Source organism: Hydractinia symbiolongicarpus, chromosome 2 (assembly GCF_029227915.1).
Source record: "Hydractinia symbiolongicarpus strain clone_291-10 chromosome 2, HSymV2.1, whole genome shotgun sequence".
Taxonomy (NCBI): domain Eukaryota; kingdom Metazoa; phylum Cnidaria; class Hydrozoa; order Anthoathecata; family Hydractiniidae; genus Hydractinia; species Hydractinia symbiolongicarpus.
Window position 1 is genome coordinate 22256787 of NC_079876.1, and position 18115 is coordinate 22274901.

The window sequence follows — 18115 nt, forward strand, 5'->3', positions numbered from 1 at the left end:
GCGATGGAAGATTACTTGAGACGCCGTAGTCCAGTGAGTGTAGAAGGAATAACCCGATGGTAACCTGCGCAGGCACGTGGAACCACGTGATTTACGTGTGAAGAATTTATTAGGCGCTAAAAGGTTATATAACAGCCCTTAGAGGCCTCCACACGTAGTTTACTGTGTTTTAAGACCATGGTGCGCCGAAAACCGACTTGAGACGTCGTAGGTCATTGAGAGTGGAAGGAATAGAACGATGGTAACCTGCGCAGACGCGTCGACCTACGTGTTTTAGGTGTAAGGCTTTTATTAGGTGGCAAGTGTCCATATAACAGTCCTTAGAGGTCTTTACACGTAGTTCACTGCGTTGTAAGATCATGGCACGATGGAAAGCGACTTGAGAGGTCGTAGTCCATTGAGAGTAGGAGGAATAGACCGATGTTAACCTGCAGAAGTACGTGGAACCACGCGATTTACGTGTAAAGCCTTTATTAGGCGTCAAAAGGCCATATAACAGTGTTTAGAGGCCTCTATACGTAGTTCTCAGTGTTGTGATATTATGGTGCGCCGAAAAGCGACTTGAGACGTGGTAGGTCATTGAGAGTGGAAGAAATATACTGATGGTAAACTGTGCAGGTACGTGGAGCCACGTGATTGACGTATAAAGAATTTATTAGGCGCTAAAAGGTCATATAACAGCCCTTAGAGGCCTCTGCACGCAGTTCACTGCGTTGTATGATCATGGCACGATGGAAAAGGACTTGAGACGTCGTGGTCCATTGAGAGTGGAAGGAATAGACCGATAGTAACCTGCGGAAGTACGCGAAACCACGTGATTTACGTGTAAGTCTTGTATTAGGTGGTAAAAAGCTATATAAGAGCCCTTAGAGGCCTCTACACGTATTTCACTGTGCTGTAAGACCATGGCGCGATGATAAGCAACTTCAGATGTTGTGGTCCATTGAGAGTGGAAGGAATAGACCGATGGTAACCTGCGAAGACACGTCAAACCACTCGTTTTAGTTGTAAGGCCTGTACTAGGCGGCAAGAGGCCATATAACAGTCCTTTTAGGCCTTTACACGTAGTTCAATGCGTTGTAAGATCATGACACGATGGAAAAGGACTTGAGACGTTTTAATCCATTGAGTGTAGGAAGAATAGACCGATGTTAACCTGCGGAAGTATGTGGAACCACGTGATTTACGTGTAACACCTTTATTAGGCGTCCGAAGGCCATATAACAGACTTTAGAAGCCTCTACACGTAGTTCACTGAGTTGTAAGACCATGGCACGATGGAAAAAGACTTGAGACGCCGTAGCCCAGTGAGTGTAGAAGGATTAGACCGATATCAACCTGGGCTAACACAGGGAACCAAATGTTTTACGTGTAAGGTTTTTATTAGGAGGTAAAAGGTCATATAACAGCCCTTAGAGGCCTCTGCACGTAGTTCACTGTGTTTTAAGATCATGGCGCGCTGGAAAGCGACTTGAGACGTCGTAGGTCATTGAGAGTGGAAGGAATAGCCCGATGGTAACCTGCGCAGACGCGTCGATCCACTTGTTTTAGGTTTATGACTTTTATTAGGCGGCAAGTGTCTATATAACAGTCCTTAGAGGCCTGTACAGGTAGTTAACTGTATTGTAAACAATGTCGGGATGGAAAACAACTTGGGACGTCTTAGTCCATTTATGGCGGAAGGACTGGACCGATGATAAACTGCACAGGCACGTGGAACCACGTGATTTACGTGTAACACCTTTATTCGGCGTCAAAAGGCCATATAACAGACTTTAGAAGGATCTACACGTAGTTCACTGAGTTGTAAGACCATGGCACGATGGAAAAGGACTTGAGACGTCGTAGTCCATTGAGTGTAGGAGGAATAGACCGATGTTAACCTGCAAAAGTATGTGGAACCACGTGATTTACGTGTAACACCTTTATTAAGCGTCAAAAAGCCACATAACAATCTTTAGAGGACTCTACACATAGTTCACTGTGTTGTAAGACCATGGCGCGATGGAAAAGGACTTGAGACGTCGTAGTCCATTGAGTGCAGGAGGAATAAACCGATGTTAACCTGCGGAAGTTTGTGGAACCACGTGATTTACGTGTAACACCTTTGTTAGGCGTCAAACAGCCATATAACTTTCTTTAGACGCCTCTACACGTAGTTCACTGAGTTATAAGACCATGGAACGATGGAAAAGGACTTGAGACGTCGTAGTCCATTGAGTGTAGGAGGAATAGACCGATGTTAACCTACTCAGGCACGTGGAAACACGTGATTTACGTGTGAAGTATTTTTTAGGTGGTAAAAGGTCATCTAACAGTCTTTAGAGGCTTCCACACGCAGTTCACTGTGTTTTAAGACCTTGGCGCGATGGAAAACAACTTGAAACGTCGTAGTCCAGTGAGTGTAGAAGGAATTGACCGATGTTTACCTGGGCTAACACATAGAACCACATGTTTTACGTGTAAAGCCTTTATTAGGCGCCAAGAGGCCATATGACAATCTTTATAGGCCTCTACACGTAGTTCACTAAGACCATGGCACGATGGAAAAGGACTTGAGACGTCGTAGTCCATTGAGTGTAGGAGGAATAGACCGATGTTAACCTGCGGAAGTACGTGGAACCACATGTTTTACGTGTAAGGCTTTTATTAAGCGTCAAATGACCACATAACAATCTTTAGAGGCCTCTACACATAGTTCACTGTGTTGAAAGACCATGGCGTGATGGAAAATGAGTTCAAACGTCGTAGTCCAGTGAGTGTAGAAGGAATAGAGCGTTGTTTACCTGGGCTAACACATGGAACCACATATTTTACGTGTAAGGCTTTTATTAGGGTCATATAACAGCCTTTAGAGGTCTCTACACTTAGTTGACTGTGTTGTAAACAATGTCGGGATGGAAAACAACTTGGGACGTTTTAGTCCACTTATGGCGGAAGAAATATACTGATGGTAAACTGTGCAGGTACGAGAAGCCACGTGATTTACGTGTAAAGAATTTTTTAGGCGGTAAAAGGTCATATAACAGCCCTTAGAGGCCTGTACAGGTGCTTGACTGTGTTGTAAACAATGTCGGGATGGAAAACAACTTGGAATGTCTTAGTCCATTTATGGCGGAAGGACTGGACCGATGATAAACTGCACAGGCACGTGGAACCACGTGATTTACGTGTAACACCTTTATTCGGCGTCAAAAGGCCATATAACAGACTTTAGAAGGATCTACACGTAGTTCACTGAGTTGTAAGACCATGGCACAATGGAAAAGGACTTGAGACGTCGTAGTCCATTGAGTGTAGGAGGAATAGACCGATGTTAACCTGCTCAGGCACGTGGGAGCACGTGTTTACGTGTAAAGCCTTTATTAGGCGCCAAGAGGCCATATGACAATCTTTAGAGGCTTCTACACGTAGTTCACTGAGTTGTAAGACCATGGCGCGATGAAAAGCGACTTGAGACGTCGTTGTCCATTGAGAATGGAAGGAATAGACCGATGGTAACCTGAGCAGACACGTCTAACCACGTGTTTTAGGTGTAAAGCCTATATTAGCCGGCAAGAGGCCATATACCAGTACTTAGAGGCCTTTACACGTAGTTCACTGCGTTGTAAGATCATGGCACCATGGAAAAGGACTTGAGACGTCGTAGTCCAGTGAGTGTAGGAGGAATAGACCGATTTTAACCTGCAAAAGTATGTGGAACCACGTGATTTACGTGTAACACCTTTATTAAGCGTCAAAAAGCCACATAACAATCTTTAGAAGACTCTACACATAGTTCACTGTGTTGTAAGACCATGGCACGATGGAAAAGGACTTGAGACGTCGTAGTCCATTGAATGTAGGAGGAATAGACCGATGTTAACCTGCGGAAGTATGTGGAACCACGTGATTTACGTGTGAAGAACTTATTAGGTGGTAAAAGGTCATCTAACAGTCTTTAGAGGCTTCCACACGCAGTTCACTGTGTTTTAAGACATTGGCGCGATGGAAAACAACTTGAAACGTCGTAGTCCAGTGAGTGTAGAAGGAATTGACCGATGTTTACCTGGGCTAACACATAGAACCACATGTTTTACGTGTAAAGCCTTTATTAGGCGCCAAGAGGCCATATGACAATCTTTATAGGCCTCTACACGTAGTTCACTGAGTTGTAAGACCATGGCACGATGGAAAAGGACTTGAGACGTCGTAGTCCATTGAGTGTAGGAGGAATAGACCGATGTTAACCTGCGGAAGTACGTGGAACCATATGTTTTACGTGTAAGGCTTTTATTAGGTGGTAAAAGGTCATATAACAGCCCTTAGAGGTCTCTACACGTAGTTCACTGAGCTGTAACACCATGGCGCGATGAAAAGCGACTTGAGACGTCGTTGTCCATTGAGAGTGGAAGGAATAGACCGATGGTAACCTGCGAAAGTATGTGGAACAACGTGACTTACGTGTAACACCTTCATTAAGCGTCAAATGACCACATAACAATCTTTAGAGGCCTCTACACATAGTTCACTGTGTTGTAAGACCATGGCGTGATGGAAAATGAGTTCAAACGTCGTGGTCCAGTGAGTGTAGAAGGAATAGACCGATGTTTACCTGGGCTAACACATGGAACCACATATTTTACGTGTAAGGCTTTTATTAGGGTCATATAACAGCCTTTAGAGGTCTCTACACTTAGTTGACTGTGTTGTAAACAATGTCGGGATGGAAAACAACTTGGGACGTTTTAGTCCACTTATGGCGGAAGAAATATACTGATAGTAAACTGTGCAGGTACGAGAAGCCACGTGATTTACGTGTAAAGAATTTTTTAGGCGGTAAAATGTCATATAACAGCCCTTAGAGGCCTGTACAGGTAGTTGACTGTGTTGTAAACAATGTCGGGATGGAAAAAAACTTGGAACGTCTTAGTCCATTTATGGCGGAAGGACTGGACCGATGATAAACTGCACAGGCACGTGGAACCACGTGATTTACGTGTAACACCTTTATTCGGCGTCAAAAGGCCATATAACAGACTTTAGAAGGCTCTACACGTAGTTCACTGAGTTGTAAGACCATGGAACGATGGGAAGGACTTGAGACGTCGTAGTCCATTGAGTGTAGGAGGAATAGACCGATGTTAACCTGCTCAGGCACGTGGGAGCACGTGTTTACGTGTAAAGCCTTTATTAGGCGCCAAGAGGCCATATGACAATCTTTAGAGGCCTCTACACGTAGTTCACTGAGTTGTAAGACCATGGCGCGATGAAAAGCGACTTGAGACGTCGTTGTCCATTGAGAATGGAAGGAATAGACCGATGGTAACCTGCGCAGACACGTCTAACCACGTGTTTTAGGTTTAAGGCCTATATTAGCCGGCAAGAGGCCATATAACAGTCCTTAGAGGCCTTTACACGTAGTTCACTGCGTTGTAAGATCATGGCACCATGGAAAAGGACTTGAGACGTCGTAGTCCAGTGAGTGTAGAAGGAATTGACCGATGTTTACCTGGGCTAACACATGGAACCACATGTTTTACGTGTAAGGCTTTTATTAGGTGGTAAAAGGTCATATAATAGCCCTTACAGGTCTCTACACGTAGTTCACTGTGCTGTAAGACCATGGCGCGATTGAAGGCGACTTGGGACGTTGTGGTCCATTTAGAGAGGAAGGAATAGACCGATGGTAACCTGCACAGACACGACGAAGCACGTGTTCTAGGTGTAAGGCCTATATTAGGCGGCAAGAGACCATATGACAGTCCTTAGAGGCCTTTACACGTAGTTCACTGCGTTGTAAGATCATGGCACGGTGGAAAGCGACTTGAAACGTCATGGTCCAGTGAGTGTAGAAGGAATAGACCGATGTGTACCTGGGCTAACGCATGGAGCCACATGTATTACGTGTATGACTTTTATTAAGTGGTAAAAAGTCATTTAACAGCCCTTAGAAGCCTCTACACGCAGTTCACTGTGTTTTAAGACCTTGGCGCGATGGAAAACGACTTGAAACGTCGTAGTCCAGTAAGTGTAGAAGGAATTGACCGATGTTTACCTGGGCTAACACATGGAACCACATGTTTTACGTGTAAGGTCTTTTTTAGGTGGTAAAAGGTCATATACCAACCCTTAGAGGCCTCAACACGTAGTTCACTGTAATGTGTGACCATGGCGCGCCGGAAAACGACTTGACACGTCGTAGTCTATTGAGAGTGGAAGGAATATACTGATGGTAAACTGTGCAGGTACGTGGAGCCATATGATTTACGTGTAAAGGATTTATCAGGCGGAAGTCATATAACAGCCCTTAGAGGCCTCTACACGTAATTCACTGTGCTTTAAGACCATGGCGCGATGAAAAGCGACTTGAGACGTCGTGGTCCATTGAGAGTGAAAGGAATAGACCGATGGTAACCTGCGCCACGTGATTTACGTGTAACGCCTTTATTAAGCGTCAAAAGGCCACATAACAATCTTTAGAGGCCTCTACACATAGTTCACTGTGTTGTAAGACCATGGCGCAATGGAAAATGAGTTTAAACGTCGTAGTCCAGTGAGTGTAGTAGGAATAGACCGATGTTTACCTGGGCTATCACATGGAACCACATGTTTTGCGTGTAAGGCTTTTATTAGGTGGTAAAATGTCATATAACAGCCCTTAGAGGTCTCTACACGTAGTTCACTGTGCTGTAAGACCATGGCACGATTGAAAGCCTCTTGAAACGTCGTAGTCCATTGAGAGTGGAAGGAATAGACCGATGGTAACCTACGCAGACACGACGAACCACCTGAATTACATGTAAAGCCTTTATTAGGCGGCAAGAGGCCATATAACAGTCCTTAGAGGCCTTTACACGTAGTTCACTGTGTTGTAAGACCATGGCACGGTGGAAAGCGACTTGAGACGTCGTGGTCCAGTGAGTTTAGAAGGAATAGACCGATGTTTATCTGGGCTAACGCATGCAGCCACATGTATTACGTGTATGGCTTTTATAGGTGGTAAAAGGTCATTTTACAGCCCTTAGAAGCCTCTACACATAGTTCACTGCGTTGTAAGATCATGGCACGATGGAAAAGGACTTGAGACGTCGCAGTCCATTGAGTGTAGGAGGAATAGACCGATGTTTATCTGGGCTAACGCATGGAGCCACATGTATTACGTGTATGGGTTTTATTAGGTGGTAAAAAGTCATTTAACAGCCCTTAGAAGCCTCTACACATAGTTCATTGTGCTGTAAGACAATGGCGCGATGGAGAGGCATTTGAGACGTCCTGGTCCATTAAGAGTGGAAGGAATAGAGCGATGGTAACCTGCGAAGACACGTCGAACCACTTGTTTTACGTGTAAGGCTTTTATTAGGTGGTGAAAGGTCATATAACAGCCCTTAGAGGCCTCTACACGTAGTTCACTGTGCTGTAAGACCATGGCGCAATGGAAAGCGTCTTGAGACGTCGTAGTCCATTGAGAGTGGAAGGCAATGGCAGGATGGAAAACAACTTGAGACAACTTTGTCCAAATTTAGCGACAGAAGTAGGCGGATGATAGACTGTGCAGGCATGTGGAACGACGTGATTTACGTGTAAAGCCTTTACTACGCGTCAAGAGTCCATAACACAGCCGTTAGAGGACTCTACACGTAGTTCACTGTGTTTTAAGACCATGGCCCGCCGGAAAGCAACTTGAGACATCGTAGCTCATTGAGAGTTGAATTAATAGACCGATGGCAACCTGCGTAGGCACGTCGAAACACGTGTTTTAGGTGTAAGGCCTATATTAGCCGGCAAGAGGCCATAAAACAGCCCTTGGAGGCCCGTACACGTAGTTGACTGTGTTCAATGGCAACGGCGGGATGGAAAACAACCTAAGACCACTTTATCCATTTTTAGTGACAGGACTAGGTGGATGATGGCCTGTGCGGGAACGTGGAACCACGTGATTTACTTGTAGGGCCTTTATTAGGCGGCAAGAGGCCATATAACAATCTTTAGGGGCCTCTACACGTATTTCAATGTGTTGTAAGACCATTGCGCGATGAAAACCGACTTGAGACGTCTTAGTCAATTTATAATGGAAGGACTAGACCCATATTAACCTGCACAGGCACGTGGAACTACGTGATTCACATGTAACACCTTTACTAGGAGTCAAAAGGTCACAGCCTTTAGAGGCCTCTACAGGCAGTTCACTGTGTTGTAAGACCATGACGCGGATGGAAAACGACTTAAGATGCCGTAGTCCATTGAGTTTTCAAGGAATAGACCGATGTTAACCTTCGGAGGCACGTGTAAAGCTTTTATTAGGCGTCAGGAGGCCATATAACAGTCTTTAGAAGCCTTTACACGTAGTTCACTGTAATGTAAAACCATGGCGTGATGGAAAACGACTTGAGATGTCGTAGTCCATTAAGTGTAGGAGGAATAGACCGATGTTAACCTGCTCAGGCACGTGGGAGCACGTGTTTACGTGTAAAGAATTTTTTAGGCGGTAAAAGGTCATATAACAGCCCTTAGAGGCCTGTACAGGTAGTTGACTGTGTTGTAAACAATGTCGGGATGGAAAAAAACTTGGAACGTCTTAGTCCATTTATGGCGGAAGGACTGGACCGATGATAAACTGCACAGGCACGTGGAACCACGTGATTTACGTGTAACACCTTTATTCGGCGTGAAAAGGCCATATAACAGACTTTAGAAGGCTCTACACGTAGTTCACTGAGTTGTAAGACCATGGCACGATGGAAAAGGACTTGAGACGTCGTAGTCCATTGAGTGTAGGAGGAATAGACCGATGTTAACCTGCTCAGGCACGTGGGAGCACGTGTTTACGTGTAAAGCCTTTATTAGGCGCCAAGAGGCCATATGACAATCTTTAGAGGCCTCTACACGTAGTTCACTGAGTTGTAAGACCATGGCGCGATGAAAAGCGACTTGAGACGTCGTTGTAAATTGAGAATGGAAGGAATAGACCGATGGTAACCTGCGCAGACACGTCTAACCACGTGTTTTAGGTGTAAGGCCTATATTAGCCGGCAAGAGGCCATATAACAGTCCTTAGAGGCCTTTACACGTAGTTCACTGCGTTGTAAGATCATGGCACCATGGAAAAGGACTTGAGACGTCGTAGTCCAGTGAGTGTAGGAGGAATAGACCGATGTTAACCTGCAAAAGTATGTGGAACCACGTGATTTACGTGTAACACCTTTATTAAGCGTCAAAAAGCCACATAACAATCTTTAGAGGACTCTACACATAGTTCACTGTGTTGTAAGACCATGGCGCGATGGAAAATGAGTTTAAACGTCGTAGTTCAGTGAGTGTAGAAGGAATAGACCGATATTTACCTGGGCTAACACATGGAACCACATGTTTTACGTGTAAAGCTTTTATTAGGTGGTAAAAGGTCATATAACAACCCTTAGAGGCCTCAACACGTAGTTCACTGTAATGTGTGACCATGGCGCGCCGGAAAACGACTTGACACGTCGTAGTCCATTGAGAGTGGAAGGAATATACTGATGGTAAACTGTGCAGGTACGTGGAGCCATATGATTTACGTGTAAAGGATTTATCAGGCGGAAGTCATATAACAGCCCTTAGAGGCCTCTACACGCAGTTCACTGTGTTGTAAGACCATGGCGCGATGAAAAGCGACTTGAGACGTCGTGGTCCATTGAGAGTGAAAGGAATAGACCAATGGTAACCTGCGCCACGTGATTTACGTGTAACGCCTTTATTAAGCGTCAAAAGGCCACATAACAATCTTTAGAGGCCTCTACACATAGTTCACTGTGTTGTAAGACCATGGCGCAATGGAAAGCGTCTTGAGACGTCGTAGTCCATTGAGAGTGGAAGGCAATGGCAGGATGGAAAACAACTTGAGACAACTTTGTCCATTTTTAGCGACAGAAGTAGGCGGATGATAGCCTGTGCAGGCATGTGGAACGACGTGATTTACGTGTAAAGCCTTTACTACGCGTCAAGAGTCCATAACACAGCCGTTAGAGGACTCTACACGTAGTTCACTGTGTTTTAAGACCATGGCCCGCCGGAAAGCAACTTGAGACATCGTAGCTCATTGAGAGTGGAATTAATAGACCGATGGCAACCTGCGTAGGCACGTCGAAACACGTGTTTTAGGTGTAAGGCCTATATTAGCCGGCAAGAGGCCATATAACAGCCCTTGAAGGCCCGTACACGTGGTTGACTGTGTTCAAAGGCAACGGCGGGATGGAAAACAACCTAAGACCACTTTATCCATTTTTACTGACAGGACTAGGTGGATGATGGCCTGTGCGGGAACGTGGAACCACGTGATTTACTTGTAGGGCCTTTATTAGGCGGCAAGAGGCCATATAACAATCTTTAGGGGCCTCTACACGTATTTCAATGTGTTGTAAGACCATTGCGCGATGAAAACCGACTTGAGACGTCTTAGTCAATTTATAATGGAAGGACTAGACCCATACTAACCTGCACAGGCACGTGGAACTACGTGATTCACATGTAACACCTTTACTAGGAGTCAAAAGGTCACAGCCTTTAGAGGCCTCTCAGGCAGTTCACTGTGTTGTAAGACCATGACGCGGATGGAAAACGACTTAAGATGCCGTAGTCCATTGAGTTTTCAAGGAATAGACCGATGTTAACCTTCGGAGGCACGTGTAAAGCTTTTATTAGGCGTCAGGAGGCCATATAACAATCTTTAGAGGCCTCTACTTGTATTTCAATGTGTTGTGACCACTTTATCCATTTTTAGTGACAGGACTAGGTGGATGATGGCCTGTGCAGGAACGTGGAACCACGTGATTTACGTGTACGGCCTTTGTTAGGTGGCAAAGGCCCATATAACAGTCTTTGGAGGCCTCTACACGTATTTCAATGTGTTATAAAACCATCGCGCGATGGAAAACGACTTGAGACGTCGTAGACCATTGAGAGTGGATGGAATAGGCCAATGGTAACCTGCGCAAGCACGTGAAACCGCGTGATTTACGTGTAAAGCCTTTATTAGGCGTCAGAAGGCCATATAACAGTCTTTAGAAGCCTTTACACGTAGTTCACTGTAATGTAAAACCATGGCGTGATGGAAAACGACTTGAGATGTCGTAGTCCATTGAGAGTGCAAGGAATAGACCGATGGTAACCTATGCAGGCACGTGGTACCACGTGTTATAGGTGTAAGGTCTTTAATAGGCGGCAAGAGGCCATATAACATGCCTTACAGGCCTTTACACGTAGATCACTGCGTTGTAAGATCATGGTACGATGGAAAGCGAATTGAAACATCGTAGTCCATTGAGTGTGGAAGGAATAGACCGATGGTAACCTGAACAGGCACGTGAAACCGCGTGATTTACGTGTAGGGCCTTTGTTAGGTGGCAAAGTGCCATAAAACAGACTTTATTGGCCTGCAAACGTAGTTGAAGGTGTTGTAAAGCTATGGCGCAATGGAAAACGGCTTTGCACGTCGTAGTCCATTGAGCGTGGAAGGAATAGACCGATGGTAACCTGGGCTAACACATCGAAGCACGTGATTTACGTGTAAGGCGTTTATTAAGCGGTAAAAAGCCTTATAACAGCCCTTAGAGGACTGTACACGTGGTTGACAGTCTTGTAAGACCATGGCACGATGGAAAAGGACTTGAGACGTTGTAGTCCATTGAGTGTGGAAGGAATGGACCGATGGTAACCTGGACTAACTTATGGAACCGCATGTTTTATGTGTAAGGCTTCTATTAGGCGGCAGAAAGTCATGTAACAGCGTTTAGAGGCCTGTACACGTAGTTATCTGTATTGCAAGGCAATGACGGGATGGAAAAATACTTGGTACGTCGTAGTCCATTGTGTGTAGGAGGAATAGACTGATGTTAACCTGAACAGGCAGGTGGAACCGCGTGATTTACATTTAGGGCCTTTATCAGTTATCAAAGGGCCATAAAACAGCCTTTATGGGCCTGTACACGTAGTTGACAGTGTTGTAAGACCATCTCGTCGTATTCCATTAAGAGTGGAAGGAGTAGACCGATGGTAACCTGCGCATGCACGTGACACCACGTGATTTACGTGTAAAGCCTTTATTAAGCGCAAGAATCTACATAACAGTCATTAGAGGCCTGTACACGTAGTTCACTCTGTTGTAAGACCATGGCGCGATGGAAAACAACTTGAGATGTCGTAGTCCATTGAGAGTGGTAGGAGTAGACCAATGGCAACCTGGACAGGTACGTGGAACCACGTGGTGTACGTATAAAACTTTTATTAGCAGTCAAAAGGCCATATAACAGCATTTAGAGGCCCGTACACGTAGTTGACGGTGTTGCACAGCTATGGCGCAATGGAAAACGACTTGGGATATCGTAGTCCATTAAGTGTGGACGGAATAGACCGATTGGAACCTGCGCAGGCACGTGGAATCACGTGATTTACGTGTAACACCTTTATCAGGCGTCAAAAGGCCATAAAACAGACTTTGGATGCGTCTACACATAGTTCACTGTGTTGCAAAACCATGGCGCGATGAAACGTCGTAGTCCATTGCGTGTAGAAGGAATAGAGCGATGTTAACCTGCGCCGGCGCGTGGAACTACGCGATTTACGTGTAAAGCTTTTATTAAGCGGCAAAAGGCCATATAACAGACTTTAAAGGCCTATACACGTAGTTGACGGTGTTGTAAGACCATGGCGCGATGGAAAACAACTTCAGATGTCGTAGTCCATTGGGTGTAGAAGGAATAGACCGATGTTAACCTGCGCAGGCCGGTGGAACCATGTGATTTACGTGTAAAACCTTTATTAGGCGGCAAAAGGCCATTGAACAGTGTTTAGAAGCCTGTACACGTAGTTGACTGCGTTGTAAGGCCATGGCGTGGTGGAAAAGACTTGAAACATTGTAGTCCATTGATTGTGGAAGGAATACACCGAACGCAACCTGCGCAGGCTCGTAGGACCAGGTGTTTTACGCGTATGTCCTTTATTAGGTGGCAAAAGGCCGTACAATAACACCCTTTAGAGACCTCTACACGTAGTTGACGGTATTGCAAGGCTTTGGCGCAATGGAGAACGACTTCGGACATTGTAGTCCATTGAGTGTGGAAGGAATGGCCGGATGGTAACCAGGGTAACACATGGAACAACGTGTTTTACGTGTAAGGCCTTTAGTAGGCGGTTAAAGGCCATGTAACATGCTTTAGAGGGCTGTACACGTAGTTGACTGTGTTGTAGGGCAATGGCGGGATTGAGAACAACTTGAGACGTCTTAGTGCTTTTATGGTGGAAGTACTAGGCCCATGATAACCTGTGCAGGCACGTGGAACCAAGTGATTTACGTGTAAGGGCTTTATTAGATGGTAAAGGGTCATATAACAGCCTTTAGAGTCCTTTACACGTAGTTGACAGTCTTGTAAGACAATGGCGTGATTGAAGACATTTCGAGAACTTGTAGTCCATTGCGTGTAGAAGGAATAGACCGATGTTAACCTGCGCAGGCACTTTGAACTACGTGATTTACGTGAAAGGCCTTTATTAGGTGGCAAAATGCCATATAACACACTCTACAGGCCTGTACACGTAGTTGACGGTATTGTAAGGCTATGGCGCAATTGAAAATGGCTCGGGACGTCATAGTACATTTATATGGGAAAGAAAAGACCCATGGTAACCTGCGAAGGAAGGTGTAACCACGTGATTTATGTGTAACATCTTTATTAGGCGGCATAAGGCCATATAACAGTCTTTAGAGGTCTGTACACGTAGTTGACTGCGTTGTAAGGCCATGGCGTTGTGGAAAACGGCTTGAGACGTCGTAGTCCATTTACGGTGGAGGGACTAGACCCATGCTAACCTGCGTAGCTACGTGGAACCACGTGATTTACGTGTAAGGCCTTGACTGATAGCCTTGTGGTAGAGCGTTCGCTTCCAGTGCGGGAGGTCTTGGGTTCAAACCCCGGCCGTGTCATGCCAGAGACTATAAAAGTGTGAATCTGCCCTTTCTGCTTAACGTTCAGCATGAGAATAGGATTGATATCATAGGCGGTTGTAAAGTTGAGCGATTGCTGTGCTTACACGATTTCGTAGCTCAAATGGAAACTTTAAATGTGTTAGGACCCCTTTCGCAGAATCCTCGTTGATAGCAGTACCAGTAGGAACTGAAGAAGCCATCCTGGATAAATAATAAATAATTCAATAATTAGGCAGCAAAAGGCCATATAACAGCCTTTAGAATCCTGTACACGTAGTTGACTGTGGTGTAAGGCAATGGCGCGATGGAAAACGACTTGGGACGTCGTAGTCCGTTAAGAGTGAAAGGAATAGACCCGTAGTAAGCTGCAAAAGGACGTGGAACCACGTGATTTACGTATAAGGCCCTTATTAGGCGGAAAAAGGCCATATAACAGCCTTTAGAGGGCTGTCCACGTTATTGACGGTGTTATATAGCTGTAACGTTATAGAAAACGGCTTGGGACGTCAAAATTCATTGAGAATGCAAGAACTAGACCACTGGTTGCCTGCGCAGGCACGGGTAACCACGTGATTTACGTGTAAGGCCTTTATTAGGCGGCAAAAGGCCATCCAACAGTCTTTAGAGACCTGTACACATAGTTGACTGTGTTGTAAGGCCATGGCGATTTGGAAAACAACTTAGAACGTCGTAGTCCATTGAGAGTGAAAGGAATAGACCGCTGGTAACCGGCTCAGGCACTTGGCAGCACATGATTTATGTGTAAGGCCTTTATTAAGCGAAAAAGGCCATATAACAGCCTTTAGAGGCCTGTACACGCAGTTGGCCGTGTTATAATGCTATGCCGCAATAGAAAACAACTTGGCATGTCGTAGTCCATTAAGAGTGGAAGAACTAGACCCATGGTAACCTGCGCAGGCACGGGGAACCATTATCAAAGTAAAGTGATATTATTCTTTCTTTAAGTTCTTTGAAAGTTACAGGCTCCAAGTAATTTATATTATGGAATCTGGGCCATTCTTTTGTATAACAAAATTCAAAATATCAGAACTATAGCGTTCATACTTTACTTGCAGTCTCTTCAGCTTTTTATTTGTAGAATCAATTGGTGTATTGTTTGATTTGTTTTTTCCTAGTAATTGTGACAGTCGACTTTCTGACTTACTAGCTTGGTTTCCTTGGATTTTCACTATGGCTGTTCTGATAATTAGATTGAACTTCAGTTCGTATTGCCGTTTTTAATATGTCGTTCATATCAAATGATAGTTAAATCTGAAGGTAAGAAAAATATTATATCACTAGCTGCCTAGCCACAGATACTTTTGTATACTGTTCATATTATGTGATTATATAAACAACAGCTCTAGTTGAAAGACAGATAAGAAAAGTAAAATCACGTAATTTAGACATTAACATCACAGAGGCTCACAGCTAAATTTCGTAGTTAGAGGTAAAATTTTTCAGATATAGACAACAAACGCTAGTATGAAACAGCTCATTTTGGCTAAAAAAAAGTCAAAAAAATCAACACAGTACAGTTAAAATCAACACAACCATTGGATATCACACCCATCATACCTAAATTTGCGCGGCAACGCGGGGGGTAAAAAAAGTGTTTCTTTAGTGAGTAGAAGTGTTTTTTTATTGAGTAGAAGTGTTTTTTTAGTGTGTAAAAGTGTTTTTTAGTAAGTAGAAGTGTTTTCTTTAGTGAGTAGAAGAGTTTCTTTAGTGAGTAGAAGTGTTTTTTTAGTGAGTACAAGAGTTGTTTTTTTTGATATTTGGAAGTGTTTTTTTCAGTGAGTAGAAGTGTTTTTTTCAGTGAGTAGAAGTGTTTTTTTAGTGTGTAAAGTGTTTTTCAGTAAGGAGAAGTCTCTTTTTAGTGTGTAGAAGTGTTTTTTTTAGTGAGTACAAGTGTTGTTTTTTTTGATATTTGGGAGTGTTTTTTTCAGTGAGTAGAAGTGTTTTTTTCAGTGAGTAGAAGTGTTTTTTTTTAGTGTGTAAAGTGTTTTTCAGTAAGGAGAAGTCTCTTTTTAGTGTGTAGAAGTGTTTTTTTAGTGAGTAGAAGTGTTTTTTTAGTATGTAGAAGTGTTTTTTCAGTGAAAAGAAGTGTTTTTTGGTGAGTAGAACTGTTTTTTTAGTATGTAGAGGTGTTTTTAAAGTGTTTAGAAGTGTTTTTTTAGTGTGCGGAACGTGCTATTACGGAGTTTTATACCGCGCAGGTCTGGGCACTGGCGTAGCTCTTGTAGGGAAAACTTTTGATACCCTTGCAGAGCGTAAGGGAAAACATGCAGCAGGCAGAGAATTAGTCACTTTTTTCCTTTGTATTTTCACTTTGTAAACAGGTGCGATATATTGATTTTACAATTATTTAAAGGAAGGATACTCAGTACTGACATAAGAGTGTATATTATCAAAGTTCAAGACCTAAACTTGGTTATTAATTGCTTCAAGTTTTGGGTATACTCATCATGAATTGTTAGCAGTCAAAAGAGAAAGAAACCTTATTTTTTGGTAGCTAGTTACATCACAAGTTTTTACTATTGTCTTAAAAATATCACAGTGCTGATCAAAGAGGACTTGCTAGCATGTGTTGCAAGATTTATATAGCTACTAGCACAGCAAAAATAATGTAGCTCATTAAACAAATACCTATATAATATTAAAGAACAATTCCAAAAGTTTTTATTTGTTTTCGCTAGAAACGTTATTTAACTAAACAGGGCTGGGTTATCTACATTTTATTCACCACATTAACAATTGTCAAAGCTCGCTTTATCTGTCTCAATATAGTTTTTCTTAGCTAGGGGTCACTGAGTCACCCATATATATCGCTTTGTGATTTTTTTAGCCTAACTTGTGCAGTAATTCGGTATATAGGTGGGCAAATGCCTAGACGCTAAAATTAGGATCATAAAAACTCATTTCTTATATCATTGAACTTCGAGAAACATCAAACAGTGCAGTTCGAACACTAATTTAACCTTAAAGATTGCTACACCTCAATTTTTTATTGGAATACTTCTAATCTGTAAAATACGAAGTTTTAACCACTATTAAAGATAGAACAAAATAATATATTGTAATATATAAACAAATAAATAGGAAATAAATTTTAAACAAATTTCATGAGTGGCCAACGGTCTAATCCTTCCAGTCTCAATGGACTACGTCACAAGACCTTTTCCTACGCGCCAAGCGCGTAGAACACAGCTAACTACGATTACAGGCCCGCAAAGCCTGTAATATGACCTTTTGCAGCCTAATAAAGGCCCTACACGTAAATCACGTGGTTCCACGTGCCCAGACAGGTGGCAATCGGTCCAGTCCTTCCGGTCGCAATGAACTACGATGCCCAAAGACGTTTGCCTTGGGGCCAGCCTCTTTTAGCATTTCTGACTACGTGTACAGGCCTGCAAAATCTGTAGTATGGCCTTTTGCAGCCTGATAAAGGCCCTACACGTAAATCACGTGGATACACGCACCAAAGCAGGTGGCCAAGTCTAGTCCTTCCAATCTGAATGGACTACGATGGCCCAAGACATGAACCTTGGTGCCAGGCCTTTGAAACACGGCAAACTACATGCAAAGTTTTGCACAGGCTGTAATATGGCCTTTCACAACATAATAAAGGCCCTACACGTTGATCATGTGGTTACACGTGCGCAAACAGGTGGCCAACCGTCTAATCCTTCCAGTCTCATTGGACTACGATGTCCCAAGTCGTTTTCCTTAGCACCAGGCCCTTAAAACACGGCGAACTGCGGTCACAAGCCCGCAAGGCCTGTAATAAGGCCTTTTGCAGCCTAATAAATGCCCTACACGTAAATCACCTGGCTCCACTACTTATTCTTTCAAGCTCATTCTTGGCATGATTTATTAGACGGACAGTCGGAATGTTAATAAAGTTTTTCTTATGATCTTTGAGAGTTGTAAAACAATTACTGTCATTATTTGTTTCCATCCATTTTATTACACTTGTGTTTTTCATTATTTCTTTGCCTTTAAAGTTTATATGATTTTTAATTTTATCGTTGACATTTGAGAAATTTTGGTTATTGCATCCACGAGTAACTTGTAATAATTTATTTTAACCAACTAAAAACATATTTAAATCATAATTTGCAAAAAAAAGACTGTATCATATATGATACATTATGCACAAAAAGTTATTAAAAC